At 37.1% G+C, this 22,668-nt stretch overlaps 1 protein-coding gene across 3 annotated transcripts in view; it reads left to right on the top strand.

Moving 5' to 3' along the window:
- Nucleotides 1-22,668, top strand: part of LOC127446356 (lipoma-preferred partner homolog) — a 324,624-nt gene that overhangs the window by 207,393 nt on the left and 94,563 nt on the right. The window lies entirely within an intron of this gene.

Raw genomic sequence — 22,668 nt, 5'->3', positions numbered from 1 at the left:
TTTTGCAAGGCACTGTATATATGTATATATAGTTTTACCCATATATTCGAGATTACAAGGACAACGAATCAAATACACAACATGGGTAGAGGAACAGGTGATAACAGAGTTAATTGAATATCTTTACCAGTTCGTGGATGACAAAAAAAGGAAGATTTAAAGTATTATTGCACTGTGTGCAATTACCACATCGATATTTCCCATTTGGGATCGGACTAAACAGTCTCTGAGATGGAATGGAAACATTACTGCGGAATTGGGCATGGACTAAACAGTCTTTAAAAACTTGCCTGTTTAAGCACAGTAAGAGGAGGGTGCTGGAATAAAGCATTTAGCTCTGGATCAGATGTTAGCAAATGCCAGTGTTTTTTGAAAATGGGTCTTACACGATAAGATGTAGATGAATATGTTGTAGTAAAAGTAAATTATTTTTTTTTCTTTCTTTGTATTTGTTTTAAGTAAATCAGCGCATGTTTTATGAAGAGCTTTCCTAAACGCTTCTTCAGTCCAATCAGGTGGGTAACCTAGTTTTTTTTTTTTTCATTATCTCTGACTTATCAATAAAATCTGAATCAACGTGACATACCCTCCTCAATCTATAAAATTGACTGTTAGGAAGAGCTTTTTTCAAAGGAGTAGGGTTAAGACAGGAGGCAAGTGTAAGAAGTATTCCGGTCATTGTCTTTTGTAAATAAAGTAGTAATGAGACTCCCTTCATTTTTCTAAACATGTAAAGAAAATGGACACGTACCGAAATCACTTCCAAACTGAATTCCAAAAAAGAAATTAATGGAAACTTGGATAGAATCAAAGTCCATTTGAAGTTGCATTCTCAACTTCCCCTCCAGTTGTACAATCTCCTCATGTGTTTCCTTAGTGTCAACAGATACTTGTTCTATGATCAAGAGCATCAGATCAAGAGAGCATTTGTTGAGGATTTCCCCCCATTTCTTTAGGAAAGCATTGTTGTTTTTACACAGTGCACTGTAAACCCCTAAAGTTGTAATTACTGGAAATATCAAGTTGTCTTAATTAAGGATGACTTGAAATGTTTCCACTTGGTATTAAGATGCATTTCGGGTGATCCAGTCACATGTGGTCAGCCCTAAATACAGGTCTAAATGGGGTCTAAAACGTCTTGTGATCAGACCCACAAACGAATGTGGACAAAAACGCATGTGACCGCATCGCATTTGAGGTGTAAACGCTAATCCATCCTGTATGCACCCTGTCAGCAGTGAAACTCCACCCCTCACCTGTCAATCAACAGCCGCACTAAACTTTGCCGTTTAGGAGCGGCTTTAAAAGGAAATAACAGTCCGATCGGAAAATGTAAAAAAGCGGATACATACACAATCAGGAGAACTTCACGGATCTTCTTTAGTGTGTCTGATATCAACACAGATGACAAGCACAAACACCAAGCTCCTTTAATACAGGTAATCATCTAAAATAATGAACAGTTCTGCTTGACATGTTGCGTTTGTGCTTAGATTAAATTTCAATCACATCTGGGAGAAACGGTGCGCCATTTTTTCACGCTTTCTTTGTCTTTACTTATTTTGTTGCGCTTTATTATCATGCAGTAACACAGTGACATAGTGATTGATGTATGTTATCATGAAACAGAGAAGTTCCCCTCCAAATCCGAACACAAGTGGTCACAGGAGACCTATTTAAGTGACCAGGTGTAAACAGCCATGTGTGTCACCTGACCACATGTGATCGGATCACACGAAACGCATCGTAATACCAGGTGGAAACGGGGCTTATTTCTCTTCATATAGAAACAACAATATTTTAATAGCAAATCTGGGTTTAATCTATTTGCATCTAGTTACCTCAACTTAAATAGTTAAGTTCATTCTATATGAACACCTAGTAAAGTGAACTTAATTACACAAGTTTTGGAGACACCATTACTCAGTTAAATTGAGGGAACGAGTTTACTCAATCAAATGAGTAGTTAATTTAATAGGGTTTTCAGTGTGTTCTTGGATTGAAGAAACATTTAGGACAGCTCTTCATACAACATGCTCTGATTTACTTAAAGCAAATACAAGAAAGAAAAAAATAATAATTTACTTTTACTGCGACATATTCACCTACGTCTTATCATATAAGATCCATTTTCAAAAAACACTGGCATTTGCTAGCATCTGATCCAGAGCTATATGCTTTATTCCAGCACCCTCCTCTTATTGTGTTTAAGCGGGTAAAATTTTTTAAAGATCGGTTAGTCCATGCCCAGTTCTGCAGTAATGTTTTCACACCGTCTCAGAGACTGTTTAGTCTGATCCCAAATGGGAACTATCGATACGCTGTGCCATGTCCAAGACAAAAAGTCAGCATTTGAGCTCTTCGTCACACCATCAGTCGAAAAGGATACACTTGAGATGACAAACATAGATGGAAGGTGCGTGTATAGGGACAGTTGGAAAGACTTGGATATGACCCACTTGCAAGCCTACATTGGGTTGCTCATTTTGGTAGGAGTGTACAGGTCAAAAGAAGACGCAACAGCAAGCCTTTGGAATGCTGACACTGGAAGGGGAATATTTTCAGCTACCATGTCTCTAAAGACATTCCATGTTTTCTCCCATATCAAACGCTTTGATGACAGAAAAACAAGGCAGGGCCGACGAGGGCGTGACAAACTTGCAGCGATACAGAATGTATGGGACAAGTGGGTCCAGCGATTACCCTTTCTTTACAATCCAGGCCCCCACGTCACTGTGGATGATTGTCTGGTTGCATTTTGTGGGTGCTGTCCCTTCAGACAATACATACCAAGCAAACCGGCCAAATACGGTATCAAAGTATGGGCAGCATGTGATGCAAAGTCCGGCTATGCCTGGAATATGCAGGTGTACACTGGTAAATCCCCTGGGGAAGCACCTGAAAAAAATCAGGGCATGAGGGTGGTACTCGGGTGGTACATGGCTGAAGGACTGAATGGTCATAAAATTACATGTGATAATTTTTTCACATCGTATAACCTGGGTGAGGAACTGCTGAAAAGGAAGGTTACCATGTTGGGGACAGTGAGAAAAAACATGCCAGAGCTTCCCTCTGAGCTTCTTGCAATGAAGAACAGGAAGGTAACATCTTCAATGTTTACCTTCACTGGCAGAGCCACTGTCATCTCCTATTGCCCCAAGAAAGGGAAAAATGTCCTGCTGATGAGCAACATGCACAAAGATGCTGTCCTGAGCACAAAAGAAGACAGAAAACCAGGAATGGTCTTGGACTACAACGAGACAAAGGGAGGGGTTGATAATCAGGACAGGGTCACAGCCACCTACAGCTGCCGATGTATGACTGCCCGTTGGACCCTTGTCATTTTCTTTAACATCATTAATGTGAGCACCTACAATGCCTTTGTATTATGGAGCGAAATAAACAAGGATTGGAAAAGCGGAAAACTGAGTCGAAGGAGGATTTTCCTGGAGCACGGGTTACGCACTGGTGAAACCTCATACCAAGAAAACACAGTGCAGTCAACGAAGAAACAAAAAGTATCTGACACATAAACTTGGGTAAAAATCATATTCTGGAGGTTTAAATTGCTGGGGTCAAATTGACCCCTTGGATAAAAGATGTTTGTAAATTTGAGGATAGCAGCAGGGTTAATTCAATCATGATGTCTCCTCTTTGCATTTTTGTGGCATCGAGAGTGTTAAGATGTCACCAAGAGGAGGCAACATTGAATTGATTTTACAGAGACGTGAGATTTATCTGATAGGACCTAATGATGAAGTCTTGTTTATTGTGATGCTGTAGATATACGTATAGTTAGTTTTTTATATATATATATATATATATATATATATATATATATATATATATATATATATATATATATATATATATATATACATATATATATATAAAAAGAAAAAAGAAAGAAAAGGATCTGTATAAAATGTTGTGGGTTATCTTCCAGTTGTAATTTATTATATGTATATGTGCTTGTGTATATATGTGATGTATATGCTTCTCTTTTCTGTATTTGTAGGTGTTTTCTAGATGTCCTCTATTTAATTGATTGTTATTGGTTATGTTATGTCACGGTCATCAGATGCACAGGTGCTATTGCACTCTGTGTCATGTCGTGTGACCGAAACTTTTCCATAAATAAATTATGTAATACTCTTTGCAACAACTTGTGTCTTACGCACCTATAAATTACTTTTCAGGTGTGCAAAGTTAGTTGTTCAAATATGTACATGTTAAAATGTTAATAAGAAATTTGTTTAGGTATAAATCTTTGATACTGTATAAGCAGTGCTGGGTAGTAAAGGATTACATGTATCTATAGATCTATAGTATCTATAGTATCCAAAAATCTATAGTAGTACTTGTAATTAGATTAAATTACATTTTAAAATACTAGTAATCAGATTATAGTCACTTCTTTATGGATTAAATGTTAAGCAGGCAATGACAGTAAATCGTTCATAATTTATTGACACCTCCACCCCCCAATCCTTTTTTTTTTTATCTTTTAAATTTTTCATTCTGAATCAGCCTACCGCAGCTAAACCGTAAATTCAGCTTAAGTTTAATATGTCACTTTGATTTAGTTTTCTAGTGTTTTCAGAAGATGCGTGGAAGGGATTGGGAGGGTTGTAGAATTGCACACACAGACCTGATACTAGCCACTAGTCAGGTGGCTATAATTAAACTGAAGATGAAAAGGTCTCACTCAGCGTTTGACCACTATATTTAGAAAAGTCATTTCACTTTTAAGGAGACACAATACATTACTTTGCAATGTAAACTTTGCCTTCCAAAACTTAATATCCTGTCCACTGCAAATCATTCTGTGTAAAATCTAAAGAAACATTTGGAGGTATGCTTTCATGTTTCCTCAACTTCACATTGCATATCTAGCCAACTCCTGACAAACACATTTTCATTATTATTTGAATTATCACTCTGTGTCATATAACCATGTTTCGCTGTATCTTTGTAAGGGTTTTGTCCATCAAATGCATCAAAATGCACAAATACACATCATTTCATATTCACAATGTAATGTATGTACACATACAGTAAGCGCAGAACCAATTGCATTAGTACTTTAAAGTTAAAGTGATTTCAGAGATTGATTATGTACTCGGCTTCAAAAATTTAAATGAATGCACTTCTGTTTTTAAATTTTGATTTATTTATTTTTTATTATTTTTATTTTTTTGGTGACATTGATTTACAAATATAACTGGTCTGATATTTTAGCAAACATACTGTTGATGATTTTGTAAAGCCGAAATTGTAAGACCGCGTTTGTTAAACGGACACTGGAGTACCCATCCATAATTCTAAAAATGCTCCCATATCAAATACCTTTTAAACTTAAACACATTTGAGTCTGCCATTGATGGTGGGTCTAGAGCTCTATCATCATCATGGGGAAAAACATGGGGGAAAAACTCTTTTGCACCATGTGAAATGTATTTGCGATCCATGCTTCAAAATTTGTGCAAAAATCACCACTCAAACAATTAGACCATGTCTTCCCATGATGAATGATTATGCAGTTAACTATAATTACTGCTGATGTATAGCTATGAAATACTATGTCTACATTATATCCAGTGACATTCACTAATTATTAATTCTGGAAGCCTTTACAAAAACATTACAAACCTGGAAGACAATAGTTCCTATTCCTGTTCCTACTCCTCTTCTAAATAAGAATATTTCACATTATATTTTTTTTGCCATCTGCCATCTTGACAAAAAAATACATATCAGTTCAAATGTTTTGTTTTTTTGTGTGTTTTATGGCCCTTTAGGTGCCTTTTTTCCACACATTAACAGATAAATAAAGAGCAAAGCACAAAAGCACAAAACAAAATAATATCAATTGTCATATTTTGATCCATTTAGTAAGTTTTCTTAAAAGCATTTAAGCAACATGTCAAAATGGTAGTGATTATCCTGCTCAAATGCATGTGAAATCAGATAAACAAGAGTTAGATGTAATCCAAAAGTAATCAAATTAGATTACCCAACATATATAATCCAAGAGATTATGTTACTGATTGCAGTTTTAGTCATACAATTTGTTATCAGTACCAGATTACAATTCAGAAGTTATCTACCCAGCACTAGATAAAAGTATATGTATACATGCCATAAAATCAGTGAACATGCTTAAAGTTGGGAAAAATCTTCTGAATTTTTCAAGTGGATTTAAAAAAATAATAAGGTCAAATGGCCAGATTGAATTTATGTCAAGCTTTATTGGCAAGATAAATTTAAGTGTACATTGCCAGTTAATTATTAGACATTATACATACAGATATAAAACAAATTGAATCCTGAAGTTTAATTTGCTAAATTTCAAAACATCAAAACTATTATTTTCTCTGGCTGCCATTCAGTCTCTTTCATGCACACGCTGTGTCTATCTTGCGCGATTTCGCTTTTGACACTGTTTCAGATTACTTTGAGCAGTGTTGGGTAAATTACTCAATAAGTAATCAACTACAAATTAAAAATTACTTCTCTAAAAATGTAATCAAATTATTTTACTGATTACTGAATCTAAAAAGTAATCACATTACTAATTATTTTACTTTTAAATTACTTTCTAAATCACTGTTCCTAGAAAAGTTTTTGGTTTTTTGCTTATTCAAAATGTCTATATTTCCTCATAGTTGCACACCCATGCAGCTGTCACAGAAACACTAACAGCATTCATATTTTAAATGTATTATGCATATTACTTCAGCGCAAGTAATGTACTTAAATGTAAATACTTTCATTGAAAGTCAGTAACTGTAATCTGATTACAAGAATTTAAAATGTAATGTGTTACATTACTTTTTATAAAATGTAATTATATTACAGTAACTAATTACTTCGTAATTGGATACACCCAGCGCTGACAGTGAGTGAGCGTTTTGGGTGATGTGGAGAGATACAGCAGCTTGGCTCTATCTTTCCCACAACTGGCTCACCACTTGCGGGTGAAGTCGTCATTCTCCATACAGACAATCCGCTCTCATGTTCATAATGCCCAGGACATGCGTCATGCAATAAATAGGCATACACTGCTCCACACAATCAGTTTCTATGCTAGGATGTGCAGTTGAGTCGAGTGTGTACCTCCTGGAAATATATATATATATATATATATATATATATATATATATATATATATATATATATATGTATGGCAGTTTCTGCCACAGGAAGTGGGTGAAAATATTAGTGATATTTCAGGAAATGAGAAAAAATTGATACTGCATTAATTACGTTTATTTCGTTTTTACACGTTAAATGTCAACTATTAATTGCAGAAATATACACATTAAATTTCCCAGCCCTAATTAAAAGTAATTAGTAATGTGATTACTTGTCCAATAAAGTAATCAGTAAAGTCAGTATTCTGATTAAAATTTTAGAGTAGTAATTAGTAATTTGTTCTGAATTACTTTTTAGACTAACTTACTGTATAAACAACACTGTTTATAGTTTAGTTAAATTAGAGAATTTGTTAGGGGTCTGAATACCTTTTTTAAGAGACTGTATTGAAAATCTTACATGTCACAAACTTAGACAGCAAATCAGCAAGGCTCTGGAAATGTACTGCTCACTTCTATCAAACAGCAGGCCGTGATGAAGGGAAGGTACACACGAGCACATAGCTGTCCTTATTCTATGCACAATGAAAAATTCATGAAAATACTTTGAAAGTGTGTATCTATTTGTGTGTTGTTTGTGTGTGTTTAAATGAATAATACATTTGTGGTAATTAATTATCTGTGTTCGTGTCCCATGATTGTGTGTTTATGCTTGTAGCTTGTGTATTTTTATGATTTATTGATTGTGTATGAGAGAGGGAGAGCATATTCAAAGGCTGGTTACCACACAAAACATGCTCGTGTTTTAAATTAAACCGTGATTCATTACACAGTCATGACAACTCATTTAAAGAAACAGCTTGTTTTAAAGTAGACATTTTACTAAGAAAATGAAACTTGACTGAGCAAAATTTAACGTTTTCTAATATTGTATGTGCATGTATGTTTGTGTGAAAAATTTTCAGTGGCTTATACTGTAAGTGCACAAGTGCACCAGTTTGTGTTTTGTGGTTTAATTGCTTCAGATGGCAATACAACAGGGAGTTTCTTAGCATCCTTTGTTGAAATCTTCAGAATAAACAGTTATTTTAACCTTTATGAATTGTTAATGCTTCTTCTCTGTAGGGCTTTACACCATCTGACTCTATTTGTCTGAATAAAAACAGAATGTTTTCTCATCTAACCTCACACATTCACACACTCTCTCTTTCTTTTTCTCACTTTTCCTCTCTGTACCCTTATTCCTGTCCCTCCAACTTGACATCTACTTTAGTTCTAATAATTTTTTTTATTTAAAGAGGAATGCTTTGTCAGAAAACTTAGTATTTTATATTTGTACTCATTTTGTAGGTTCTTGTCAATTTAACAGACATTTCTGTAGTCATAATCCTATGCCTAAAAATATCAAATTGTAAAGGTCAACCCAGCATCTGAATATGTATTTCCCCGCAACATAGCATGCAAAGAGCAGTGTGTCAAATGAGTAGGATGTCTCACTGATGGCTTCTGAAGTGTGCAACCATTGGACACTTTGCTATCTCAAAAGGTCAAAGGATCTGAGGAACCGTCTGATACAAAAAGTTGAAAATAAAAGATGTTTGAATAATTAGTCAGCTCTTTTTAAGTGTAAGTTGTTCCTTATAGATAAATTGCACTTCTTAACAACCCTGAGTAAATTGTTGACTTGTTGGCTGTGTCTTGTTTGGAAGAATGCGTCCTCCGGAGGTCGCATTTGTCGGCCGCATACGTCATCGAGGCTGTCTCATTTCATAAAAGCGAGTAGGACACTTTGAATGCAGCCTTCGAATGCGACCTGCTTTCATGGGAATTTGAAGGATGCATGAGGTGTATCCTTCATGTGAACTCACAACCCACAATTCTTTGCTTCAACGGAAATGTCTAAAAAAAATGTGCCCGTAAATATGATGTTCAAACGCAAGGAATGTTAATTCCCAAGTTGAAGTACCTCAGTAGATGGGTGCAGAGTATATAATATGGATAATTATATTAATATATAATTAAAATAAAGTATTAGACTAAAAGTACACCTGTAATATCTATTTTCTTTAATCTTTACATCATTATAACTCTCCTAAATGTACCTCATGGATTCCCTTCCAGAGGGACTTTGTTCCCTTCTCACTCAAAGTGCTCGCACTTGTTAAAGAGTGGCGTGCTGTCATATCAACCATGTTATTTTCCGTTTCCATTTGTCCTACGAAGACCGTCTCATTTAAATGAGGCTTGTTTAAAGGAGGACACTCGGTATACTGCAGCCTTCAAAGGACTCGTCCTACCTAGCACGCAGCCTTCCAAATGAGACAAAGCCATTGATGTTGAAAAATCACACCTGTCAAGGGACAGTGGCAACATGGCAGATATAGTATGTCTTTTAGTTACAGTCACATTACACATATAACTGAAATAATATTATTACATGGAATGCATTTAAAACATGAATTACACTCATACATACAACTATTTGCATTTTGTGACAGTTGAATACTGTGCACACCATAACGAGCCATTTTAAGTGAAAAACATGGTGTGCTGAGTGTATGACTTGCATATGTAAATGGACGAGGAATTAAAGACATTATTCTGAATGTGAAAAGTGTTAGTAGGGGTTTTAGAAAGTAACTTAAAAGTAAAGTAATTAGTAATGTGATTACTTTTCCCATAAACTAATCAGTAAATTAATCTGCTTACAATTTTAGAGATGTAATTAGTAATATGTAATGGATTGCAAATTTTAAGTAACTTACACAACACAGCCACCAATGTATTTATACTATACACCTGCATACCTACAAAACATCCTTCATTTATGGTCAAGAAGTTCATCACTGAATTCAGTACATACATATACACTGGCAGCCAAAAGTTTGGAATAATGTACAGATTTTGCTGTTTCGGAAGAAAATTGGTACTTTAATTGACCAAAGTGTCATTCAGCTGATCACAACGTATAGTCAGGACATTACTGATGTAAAAAACAGCACCATCACTATTTGAAAAAAGTCATTTTTGATCAAATCTAGACAGGCCTCATTTCCAGCAGCCATCACTCCAACACCTTATCCTTGAGTAATCATGCTAAATTGCTAATTTGGTACTAGAAAATCACTTGCCATTATATCAAACACTGCTGAAAGCTATTTGGTTTGTTAAATGAAGCTTAACATTGTCTTTGTGTTTGTTTTTGAGTTGCCACAGTATGCAATAGACTGGTATGTCTTAAGGTCAATATTAGGTCAAAAATGAAAAACAGCTTTCTCTAGAAACGTGTCAGTCAATTATTGTTTTGAGGAAGAAGGCTATACAATGCTTGAAATTACCAAAAAACTTCAGATTTCATACAAAGGTGTACACTACAGTCTTCAAAGACAAAGGACAACTGGCTCTAACAAGGACAGAAAGAGATGTGGAAGGCCAGATGTACAACTAAACAAGAGGATAAGTACATCAGAGTCTCTAGTTTGAGAAATAGATGCCTCATATGTCCTCAGCTGACAGCTTCATTGAATTCTACCCGCTCAACACCAGTTTCATGTTCAACAGTAAAGAGAAGACTCAGGGGTGCAGGCCTTATGGGAAGAATTGCAAAGAAAAAGCCACTTTTGAAACAGAAAAACAAAAATAATAGGTTAGAGTGGGCAAAGAAACACAGACATTGGACAACAGATAATTGGAAAAGAGTCTTATGGATCTTAACCACACTGACCTTTTGTGGGATCAGCTGGACTGTAAGGTGCATGAGAAGTGCCCGACAAGACAGCTACATCTATGGCAAATGCTACAGGAAGTGTGGGGTGAAATGTCACCTGAGTATCTCGACAAACTGACCGCTAGAATACCAAAGATCTGCAAAGCTGTCATTGCTGCACGTGGAGGATTTTTTGATGAGGACTCTTTGAAGTAGTTTAAGGAGTTCTGAACATTTTTTTCAAATTGTAATAGTAATTTTTCATGTTATTAGTGTCCTGACTATACATTGTGATCAGTTGAATGCCACTTTGGTGAATAAAAGTACAGTTGAAGTCAAAAGTTTACATACACCTTAGCCAAATAAAAAATTTTCACAATTCCTCATATTTAATTGTAGAAAACATTCCCTGTCTTAGGTCAGTTAGGATCACTACTTTATTTTAAGAACGTGATATGTCAGAATATTAGTAGAGAGAATGATTTTTTTAGCTTGTATTTCTTTCATCACATTCCCAGTGGGTCAGAAGTTTACATACACTTTGTTAGTATTTGGAGTCATTGCCTTTAAATTGTTTAACTTGGGTCAAACGTTTTGTATAGCCTTCCACAAGCTTCTCACAATAAGTTGCTGGAATTTTGTCCCATTCTTCCAGACAGAACTTGTGTAACTGAGTCAGGTTTGTAGGCCTCCTTGCTCACACAAGCTTTTTCAGTTCTGCCCACAAATTTTCTATCAGATTCAGGTCAGGGCTTTGTGATGGCTTTGTGACTCCAGTACCTTGACTTTGTTGTCCTTAAGCCATTGTTCCACAACTTTGGAGGTTTGCTTGGGGTCATTGTCCATGTGGAAGACCCATTTGTGACCGAGCTTTAACTTCCTGGCTGATGTCTTGAGATGTTGCTTCAATATATCCACATAATTTTCCTTCCTCATGATGCCATCTATTTTGTGAAGTGCACCAGTCCCTCCTGCAGCAAAGCACCCCCACAACTGCTTTACAGATCAAACAAACAAAATGACAGAGTGATATGAAAACAGATTGATTTAAAGTTATATTTAAATAATACATTGTAAAATTAATAAAAACATTTAAAAACAACATCATGTATTTATCCATTTCAAAGTATTCAATGATCTATTCAAAAGCTACAGAATAAAATATGTTTTTAAAGAAGATTTAAAAATGGCTAATGATGAAGCTGACCTGAAGGAAAGGGAGACTATTCCATAGATTAGGACCTATCACAGAAAAGGCACGGTCACCTTTAGATCAGTAGCGGCAATGAGGAACCCTCAATAGATGTTGATCAGAAGACCTGAGCGCTCTGGTGTGGGAGTAAGGGTGTAGAAGGTCACTGATATATTGGGGCACCAGATAGTGCCTTGTAGACAAAAATCTGAATTTTTAAATCGACCCTGAATTTCACAGGAAGCCAGTGTAGAGATGCTAAAACCAGGGAAATGTGATCCCTCTTTCTTGACCCTGTTAAAAGCCTAGCTGCCGCATTTTGAACTAGCTGTAGGTGGGATAACGCAGTTTGGGGCAGATCAATGTACAATGAGTTACAATAGTCAAACCTTGATGTAATAAGTGAGTGGATCTCAAGTCTTTATGGAAAGAAAATGTTTTATTTTAGCGATAGATCTCAGGTGGAAAAAGCTACCACTAACAACAGCACTGATCTGCTTATTGAAAAGTAATGAGGAGTCTAAAATCACTCCAAGACTCCTCACATGATCTTGTACATTCGATGACAGAGGACCTAACTGGGCAACCAGTCCAGGTAAGGAAGACAATCTCTAGGAGACAGAATGCGTCTCCTTCCTGAGCAGTATGATGGCTACGTGGTTTTTTGCTCCCAAGGATGAACCAGTCTTGTGGAGGTCCACAATTTTTTTTCTGAGGTCTTGGCTGATTTCTTTTAATTTTCCCATGATGTCAAGCAGAGCAGCACTGAGTTTGAAGTTTGGCCTTAAAATACATCCACAGGTACACCTCCAATTGACTCCAATTAGCCAATAAGCCATTCAGAAGCTTGACATTATTTTCTGGAATTTAAAGGCACAGTTAACTTAGTGTTTGTAAACTTATGACTCACTGGAATTGTGATATAGTCAATTAATAGTGAAACAATCTGTCTGTAAAAAATTGTTGGAAAAATTACTCATGTCATGCAGATGTCCTAAATGACTTGCCAAAATTATAGTTTGCTAATGTTAAATCTGTGGAGTGGTTGTAAGTGGTTGAAGTGTATGTAAACTTCTGACTTCAACTGTACCAATTTCTTTCCATAAGAGCAAAATCTGTACATTATTCCAAACTTTTGGCTGCCAGTGTAAGTATGTCCGAAGTAGGGAATTCGGATGCAGCATCTTTGTTGTCATTTAACATATTTTCAATCACTTCTAAACAGTGATGTTTTCTTGTTTTGTGTCCTTCTGTTTAAAATTAAGATCCACACTTTTAAAGCTGTGGTGATTATATTTTTCACTGATACAAAAGTGATTCAGCCAGGCAAGAGAGCATTGGTCAAAACAAGAGAATAAACAAGGTGTTGACACTGAATGAACACTGAATGCCAAATGGCAGTTTCCTGTCTCATCGCTGGTCTTACCCCTTGGCAGAACTTCTAGGTCACTACCTTTGATGCTAAATCCTCTGCCGAGAGTCTGCTCGAGGCATCTGAGAATCAGTTGCTCTTTTTAATATTTCCAAGAATATCTGGAAATGTCTTTCACACTTAGCCCAAGGATATAAGCGTTCCAGTCTGATTAGAGTAATGCAATACACTGTTATTACTGATAACAGTGTTATCAGCCATAACATTAAAACCACCTGCCTAATATTGTGTAGCTCCCCCTCATACCACCAAAACAGTGCCAACCTGCATCTCAGGATAGCATTCTCACAATTGTACAGAGCGGTTATCTGAGTTACTGTAGACTTGGTCAGTTCAAACCAGTCTGGCCATTCTCTGTTGACCTCTCTCATCAACAAGGCATTTCCGTCCACAGAACTGCCGCTCAATGGATGTTTTTTGTTTTTGGCACCATTCGGAGTCAATTCTAGTTACCGTTGTATGTGAAAATCCCAGGAGATCAGCAGTTACAAAAATTCTTAAACCTGCCCATCTGGCACCAACAATCATGCCATGGTCCAAATCACTGAGATACATTTTTTTTCCCCATTCTGATGGTTGATGCGAACATTAACTGAAGCTCCTGAACCGTATTTGCATGATTTTTTCACTGCACTGCTGCCACACGATTGGCTGAATAGATAATCACATGGATGATTGTTGGTGCCAGACGGGCTGGTTTGAGTATTTCTGTAACTGCTGATGTCCTGGGATTTTCACGCACAACAGTCTCTTGAATTTAGCGGCAGTTCTGTGGACGGAAATGCCTTGTTGATGAGAGAGGTCAACAGAGAATGGCCAGACTGGTTCGAACTGACAAAGTCTATAGTAACTCAGATAACCAAGGTACAACTGTGGTGAGAAGAATAGCATCTCAGAATGCTATTCTGAGATGCGGGTTGGTGCTGTTTTGGCGGCACGAGGGGGACCTACACAATATTAGGCAGGTGGTTTTAATGTTGTGGCTGATCGGTGTATATGTGTGATGAAATGAAAAGTGACAGGCGTTTGGGATGTGTCTTTTTTAACTTTTGTCACTGCAGGCTATTCCTATTCCACACATATTTTAATGTCCTTTTTTTTTATAGTAATTTTTATTTGACTGGTTAATTTATTGTAAAACACAAATATGAGGTGATTTGCAAATACACTATGATCAATAGCTTAGTGCCATTGAAAGATTTTAAAGAATGAAATGGCAAATATTATTAGGGAAACAGGTTTTAAGACAGTTTTTTAAGAACCATTAAAATTATAATTTTTTCCACTGGCAATGACTATTGCGATCTCCACGTACTCTCCATAGCCACAATCTTGGGGAACAGAACAGACCCTTGAGTCTGTGCTAATTCAAGGATTTTATGCACTAGTACAAACAACTGCAGCCCCAGCCTCTGGGAATAGCTCATCAAGGACTGTGTTTAACTAAACACAAAATAAATACCACATTGTGGGAATCAGCCTCATGTATTAAGAAAACAAATTAAAATTATTCGAAACACAAGTACATTAGGCTGTGAGATGGCAGCTTTAGGCCCAAAATAGTGCATCAGAAGAACAAAAGAGGCCATTTTATGGGTCTTTGGATTTCTCTTTGATCCCCCCCACCCCCCACCCCCCCCATATTCTAATTGCATATTTTTTTGTATTTTCTGAATATGAATACAATACAGATTTGTCATGTCAGTATTGTACTCATATTTTTTTTGTTTTTGTTTTTGAACATTCAGATAAAGAGGAGCATGTCATTAAATGCCAATATATATATTCAGAGTTGATTGACATCTTTATGCATTTTTATTAGAGCTGATAGAATTAATGAGTTAATGCATGTGATTAATTAAAAAAGTAAAACGCGTTCATTCTTCTTAATCGCAATTAACACCTTTACCATTAATACAGCATAAATATTGGTGTAAAGGGTGGAACCTTTAAAGTGTGTCCACCCGGAGTCATTATACTGATGCACACACCACAAACACACACAACAGCGCCAGAGAAAAACGTGGCGGTCCCATACACATTCTATGTGCGGTACTGTCATAACCGGTATTTTAGAGTTACTTGATCATAACACGCTGGTTGACCATTATACTCTCTACTATGATAGAGCCGCGGAGGATATTATCTAAGTAAATTAAAGAATCTCTGACAGTGCTTCCCTGTCAGTGATAATATGATGGAGAAAGGAGCTCTTAGCGCTATTTGATAAGCAAAACAAGCCCAGATGGGACTTGTGATAGAAATCAAGTATTATTCAGCCTATTTAAGGCGCATTTATTTTACCACAGAAGAATATCAAATCTATCTATCTCCAAAACGCAGAATGAGATGTTTTTGTCTGCGAGCACTTTGTATGGTGAGTTCAAAGCGGTGCTCGATGCTGGTGTTGACGCTCTGACATGAATCATGAATGCAGCTTTACGATTGCTGTAGGAAAGCGGATATCCACAGTCTACCGGCAGATTAATAATGTGGAGGATGAGAGTTTAAGGGATTTAATGCCCATTGCAATGAATATGCAACCAATGGGGAAACTGGTTAATTAGTCAAACTTCCGCTTAGGCTTTGGAAAACGTTAATGTTACTTGAATTGGTGCTATTTTAGTGCATTTCTGTCTTTATACTGTGGAAGGCTTTGTTTGAAAAATGTTAATAAAGCATCGTATTGTTACATATTGTTTTGCTTTCTTACCTAAGATGGAAATAAATGCATTTTGACAAGAAAAGAAGTATATATAGTTACATTTCAGCACTTTCAAAATCTGCTGTTAATCGTGATTAACTACAAAAAAAATATGCGATTAATCGTGATTAAAAAATAATCGACTGACAGCACTATTTGTTATACACAAAAGCAAAAATTTTGCCATGTCTTGAGCTGCCAAGAAGGCTGACCTCTGACCTTTGGCCCTAATCATACTTTTAAAATTGATACTACCACAAAAACTCATTCAAATAATGAGCAGGTAGCAAGAGCACCGAAGAAATGTGTGGGAAGTGTATGTCGTTTTTATGGTCATACATTCATTGAGTTATCTTATTTACAGCCTCAAATAAAATTCTTGAAAATGATTCCAAGATTTAATGGCATGAACCTTGCAAAAAAGCTCATTTTTGAGTGGCATGTCTGAGGCTGACACAACATGGCCCTGTATCATGGTGAGCTGTAATTGGCTCATTTTATTGTTTCATTGATTGAGTGTGTACTTAATGCTGTGCCACAATGACCACTGTGATGGAGCCCACATGGCTCTTATCTCCCACTACTTCTGAGGGAAGCGTCTATGCCAGTTTTAACCAACCCCTGACATCCCTGCTCCCCATCGCCCCAAAAATAAAAATATATGTGATACCACATCTGCATCACACCTGCAGATTAACTTTTTCAAAGTGTGTCTAAGGTATGTTGTTGATAGTATTGCGCCATCGTAGCACAGCTGAGTCATGATGAAGACATTTAAAATAGGCCTTGTTAATCACATTATATTGAGAGGATATTTGCTCTAAAGAAAATGTTGACTGAGTGATGCAGATTTAACCCCTTTCTGTAATTATGATTTCTCTAAGCATCATAATCTATTTACACTTTGTCACGTTATGCATCTTGATTGGCTTTTAATCATGCCTAGTGTTTGTAATATTATCTATCTATTGTCTTATTCTTGTTTTTTTACACTTTTGTCTCTTATAGTTAACACTGACTTTGATTGAATTCCATTTACACTAAATAAATGTGTCACCGCAAAACTGAAATACAGTCCACTAGTATGAGAGTTCACACTATTGCAGATTTGTCCATTTTGTTCTATTTCTTGATGATGCTTATACCCTGCATTAAAATTTTGCTGCACTAGATGTGGCAAAAAAAAAAAAAAAAAAGAAAAAGTAAGCTTCTCAGATCACTTTGACGATACAAAAGGCTAAAGAGTTTCAGAGCAAAAGAGTCTCTCCTCATTTACTTCCACTGAACACAAACGAACACAAAGATTTTTAGAAGAATACAATGCAAGTGAATGGTTATCAGGCCTTTGAAGCTCCAAAAAGGAGATAAAGTCAGCATAAAAGTAATCCATAAAGCTCCAGTGGTGTAATCAATGTCTTCTAAAGCGATCCAGTTGGTTTTGGAAGAGAAAAGACCTAAATATAACTCCTTTTTCATTGTACATCTTGACAGCAGTCTCCTTGGCGATCAAGATTTCAAGCTCGATCACACTTCCTGTAGTGCCATCTTGCACTCTGCGCATGTGTCAAGCTTTAGCAGTGTAATCAAGCTTGAAATCATGATTGTGCCTAGAGACTGCAATGACAAGATGTACAGTGAGATTTATTGTGGTCTGTTCTCAACCAAAACCAACTGGATCGCTTCAGAAGACATTGATTAAACCATTGAAGTCTTATGGATTACTTTTATGCTGACTTTATCTCTTGTTTGGAGCTTTTGGAGTTTTGGTCACCATTCACTTGTATTGTATGGACCTGCAGAGCTGAGATATTCTTCTAAAAATCTTCATTTTTGTTCAGCAGAAGAAAGAAAGTCATACACATCTGGGATGGAATGAGGGTGAGTAAATAATGAGAGAATTTTCTTTTTTAGGTGAACTATCCCTTAAATGTGTGAGAGAACTGAGTTAGCATTTTGTTTCTTTAAATTTGAGATGTTTTTTTTTAACTCTCTCTTCTCATATGGCAATTTTGCAATTACACGACCCATGTGTCCCATCCATGATTTCTCACTTTTGTGTGGATTGTGGGGTTCCAAAAATTCCATATGCAGACATGTGGCTTGAACAACCAGATGCATTTACACTTGGCCGAGTCGTGTATTGTTTTATGTCCATCTCAAATGTGGATGCATTTACACTTGGCCTTTTCATGATCGGCTTGCTATCCGATACGTAACAAAACACATGAAGTGACCAAGTGTCAATATCCCCTAAGCTCCCTTAGAAGGAGCACGATTGCTAACAGTGAGTGCATTGATATGCACAATTTTACACCGATTATGCTTAATAAACTGACAACATGTATGGTTATGTAAATGCTTTACATTGTTTGGCACACATACATTTTTGCCCATTACCCCAATTTCACTTTGCAAATGCCTTTTTTTCTGGAGGCTTATCCAGTGCCTGTATCTGTTGTGCTTGTGTCCATTTATGTTTTGACTTCCAAACCAAAGAAAAACCTGATGATTTCAAATGTAATGTAAACACGGTTTTCATTCTTTATCAGATTCTTTAAATAGTTTAATTTTTTGATAGTAATCAGTGTATTGTTGTGCATGTAAACTTACTGACCTACTCATCAAACACCGGCCGCCTCAGTCTGAACACGAGCTCTTTTCCCCTGGAAAGAAACGCACAATTAGAAAACCTGACAATGTGGTGACCTCTCTCACTGTACAGTGCATTTGATCCTAATGTTTTCCAGCTCAGCTGATTCCTTAGTCCTAATGAGGAGCTTTTCCTGCCCTTTTAGCTGTAATCTGTTTATTTTTCTTTCCGTCTGTATCACCACACTTTGAACCTAAATCTCCAAACAGAGCAGCGGCACAATATAAAAGCCAGATTAGAGTAAAATCCAAAACTGTCAACTTTGTCTTTACTGTTGTCAATCTGTCCATATGTCATGTTGGGACATTTTCCATAACACTCCTCACAATGCAAAATCGATTTAGCAAACGTAGGCTACTCTGCTACTAATCTGATGTATAATTAATCTTAAATATTACGAAAATAACAGATAGCTTAAGAACGGCATGCGATGCCCATTTCCTTGCCATGGTTCATCGAGAGGTCTGTAGTTATGTATTCGTATCCATTCACGCTGTAGGGGATCTGTGCTTTTGCTTTGTATCCCTTGTCGTAGTGATCATTGTATGTAATTGAGAGCTGTCATGGAAGGTCAGTGTCATTATGGGTCTATAATCACTTCCTATCTAGTTCTCCAGCTGGTTGGCTGACCCCCTCAGGATCTCATCTCTGATTGGATTGGGTGTTTGATATTAGAAGTTAGGTGTAAAAGGGAGGGCTTTTCACATTAACACAGCTCAAGGACACATAATTAAGCAAATCTGCAAGCAAACGTTTGATCTGCTTTTTAGAATTTCATGGCTGCTACTTCATTTAGCAATTTCTTCAACTCTCTCCATCTTTTCTGATCTTCCTCTCTTTCTCTCTGACTGTCGCTCTCTGTGAATTGGGGAAAGACTAAGCTGCATGATAGCTTGTGCAACTGCTGAGCTTGAGTGACAATTGACAGGGGGAGGATTATTTTGAACTGCTCAAACCCTACAGGCGGCTAAAGCCCCCTAGAAGGTCAGTGATGGTTTCAGCTGTCAAATATTCAGCTTTCGTATGTTTGACGTTGCTTTCCCCCACCAGTCTCGCACTTTATCTCTCTCTCTCTCTCTCTCTCTCTCTCTCTCTCTCTCTCTGCTTCTGGAGGAGGTTTTTTGCCTCCCTGACTCACATATCAACATTTGCATGGGACCCCGTCAACACCTGCTCAAAATAACCTCTTCTAGAACATCATTAAGAGGCTTGCTGACCTCAAACACTCTTTATAAAGTTCTGGATCCCAGGCCTTATGCCATTAATTCTGTTTTTTTTTTTTTTTTTCATGGGACTAAACTACTACTAATGATTTTAGGTCGTTTTAGGTATTAATTGGCTTTCTTGAGAGTTTCATATTTAACTAAATTTAGAGGGATAGTTCACCCAAAGATGGAAATTCTGTCATTATTTACATCATAAAAGTCATCGTGACAAAATTTTCATTTTGGGGTAAACTTTTCCTTTAAATGCACAATTAATACTCAAAATAAATATTAAATGAGTGTATCTTCACTGCTGGGTCCATACAGTAGAGGAGTTCTCATACGAGAAACCTGGATAAAGGATATTTGGTACTGAATTGGTTAGATACAACCATATGGCTCACGCCTTCTAAAATACTCCAGTGGGCTCCATGGACTTCTGGCCACAATTATGTTGTCTGAAGGCCTTGATATACTTCATACGAAATCGAAGAACGAACTGGTGTGACATCATTCCCAAAAAGAAGGTGTTTTTGAGTTTGTTTCGGTGGTTCGTAACAGCTCGCCTGGGCAAACTTTTAGGGTGCTTTCACACTTGGTTCGATTGCTTGGACCGAACCCGAGTTGGTTTCATCCCCCCTCCCCCTGCCCCCGCTGGTCTCTGTTCACGTTATATTTTCTTGGTCCGAACCGCGGTCCGATTACGTCATCAACGTGAGTACAAGCGGCAGCTGTTTATCACTGTACCTAGGTAACAACTCGAGAAGACGTCACTGTGTTAAGTGAAGTATCAAAGTTTGTCTCTTTGGATTTACCACGAAAGCTTGCCATGCACAGAACAACACTTGTGTTTGTCTCCTGCAGATGCATTGAATGTAAAATGATGTGAATAATATTAGCGTTTGTCTGCCGCGAGCCCGCGGATGCATTGCAAGAGATGTGAAGAATGTGAGCTGCTCTCTGAAGGCGGTGTATTTGGACACAAGCAGGTAGGAGAAATGCATTATACCATAATAATTGCGATCAGGAGCCTGCAAAGACGCAAATTATATGTCATCACAAGCAGTTCACTTTCGCGATTTGGTACAATTGTGTTCATACCAGCAGCGAACCGTACCAGAGTTAAAATGAACCGTACTCCAGACCACCTTTTCAAATGGACCTGGGTGTGGTTTGTGGGTGCGCACCCGAGTTCGGATAACAGCGTTCACATTATACAAATAAACCGAACTTTGACGTTAAAGTGCTGGTGTGAAAGCACCATTAGAAAAACTTCTTACTGGATGCTAAACACCTTACTGCCATTGGTCCACATCATCAATAGGTGTGACCTGGATCTCCACCTACTTTGAAGTCAGCAGCTAATTCCTGTTCACACTGCTCAGTCAGTTAAAATCAGTCAACATGAACACACAGTTATTAGCAGTTATTAGCGAGCTGTTGTAAATGTACCTACATCTGTACAATCATTCGCATAAAGACATTTTCCATGACATGGATTTTTTTTGTTTTTTGTTTAATTAGTATACAAAAGGAATTGAACATACTCAAGTAATGTTAAGTGCCCAGTCACTCTTTTGTTTTATATGCTGCTTCATATGCATTGAAAGCCATTTACACATCTGCCCATAGTAAGATATGCATCTCTTATCATCATTATTTTGTCTCTTTTAGACACCAATCTTTGCAGTTGTATCAGTGTCATCAAAAATTACAATAACAGAGAGTAATCGATGCATATTAGTGCCCTGTATAGCGTGTTAGCGCATTAGCATTATGAATTCAGAATGCAAACAAGACAAATTGCTCATATTTCATACATATTACTTTAAATAATTATTGAGTGGTTAAAAAAGCATATTTACTGATCTGTGAATTCTACTCATAGAGTGAGGCATGAAGTCAGTGATTACACATATATTAATGTCACATTAGTTAAGGATTTACCGAGTGTCTTAATATTTAAATGTACTTCTAAACACCTCCCACAGTGGTGTGGTGGGTGTCTGAATGTTCACAAACAGCATACCGTTGCTCGGCTGATTCAAACTTCTTTTTACCCCAAGAATGAAGAACGAAGAAGAACTTCTCCGAAAGTATATTGGGGCCTTGACCTCACAGTCTCTGCTGAGTTCTTTGGACTTGAAGGATTACTACAGCACATAGTTAACTTCTATGGATGTTGATAGATGGGTTTCTAGGTGTCCATTACAGTGGCTGTTGGTTAACGTCTGTGCTGCATATGTGGACATACACACACTTGAATACATAATTGCACAATCTTTCACAAGAAATCATGTGCATGCACTCTCATACAAGTGATGAGAAAACATACATATTTAAGATTGTGCATGCACAAATGATCAAACTACCATGTATTATTTATATTGGGCTTTTACAGTCCCTTTTCTAAACTCAGTGGTTGTTATTATTATGTTCTCAGAGGAAGGAGGACGAATCTCAGTTGCCTCCGTGTCTGAGACCGTCAATCCGCGTATCTTATCACGTGGCTTGTTTAGCGCGTTACTGTGGAGACATAGCTTCGCGCTATTCCCCACGTCATCCACGCACAATTCACCACGCGCCCCACCAAGAGCGAACCACATTATAGCGACCACGAGGAGGATACCCCATGTAACTCTACCCTCCCTAGCAACCGGGCCAATTTGGTTGCTTAGGAGA

This window comes from Myxocyprinus asiaticus, chromosome 9 (assembly GCF_019703515.2).
Source record: "Myxocyprinus asiaticus isolate MX2 ecotype Aquarium Trade chromosome 9, UBuf_Myxa_2, whole genome shotgun sequence".
In the NCBI taxonomy this organism is placed as follows: Eukaryota; Metazoa; Chordata; class Actinopteri; order Cypriniformes; family Catostomidae; genus Myxocyprinus; species Myxocyprinus asiaticus.
The sequence above is the reverse complement of the archived record's forward strand: the minus strand, read 5'-3'. Positions and strand labels throughout refer to the sequence as shown.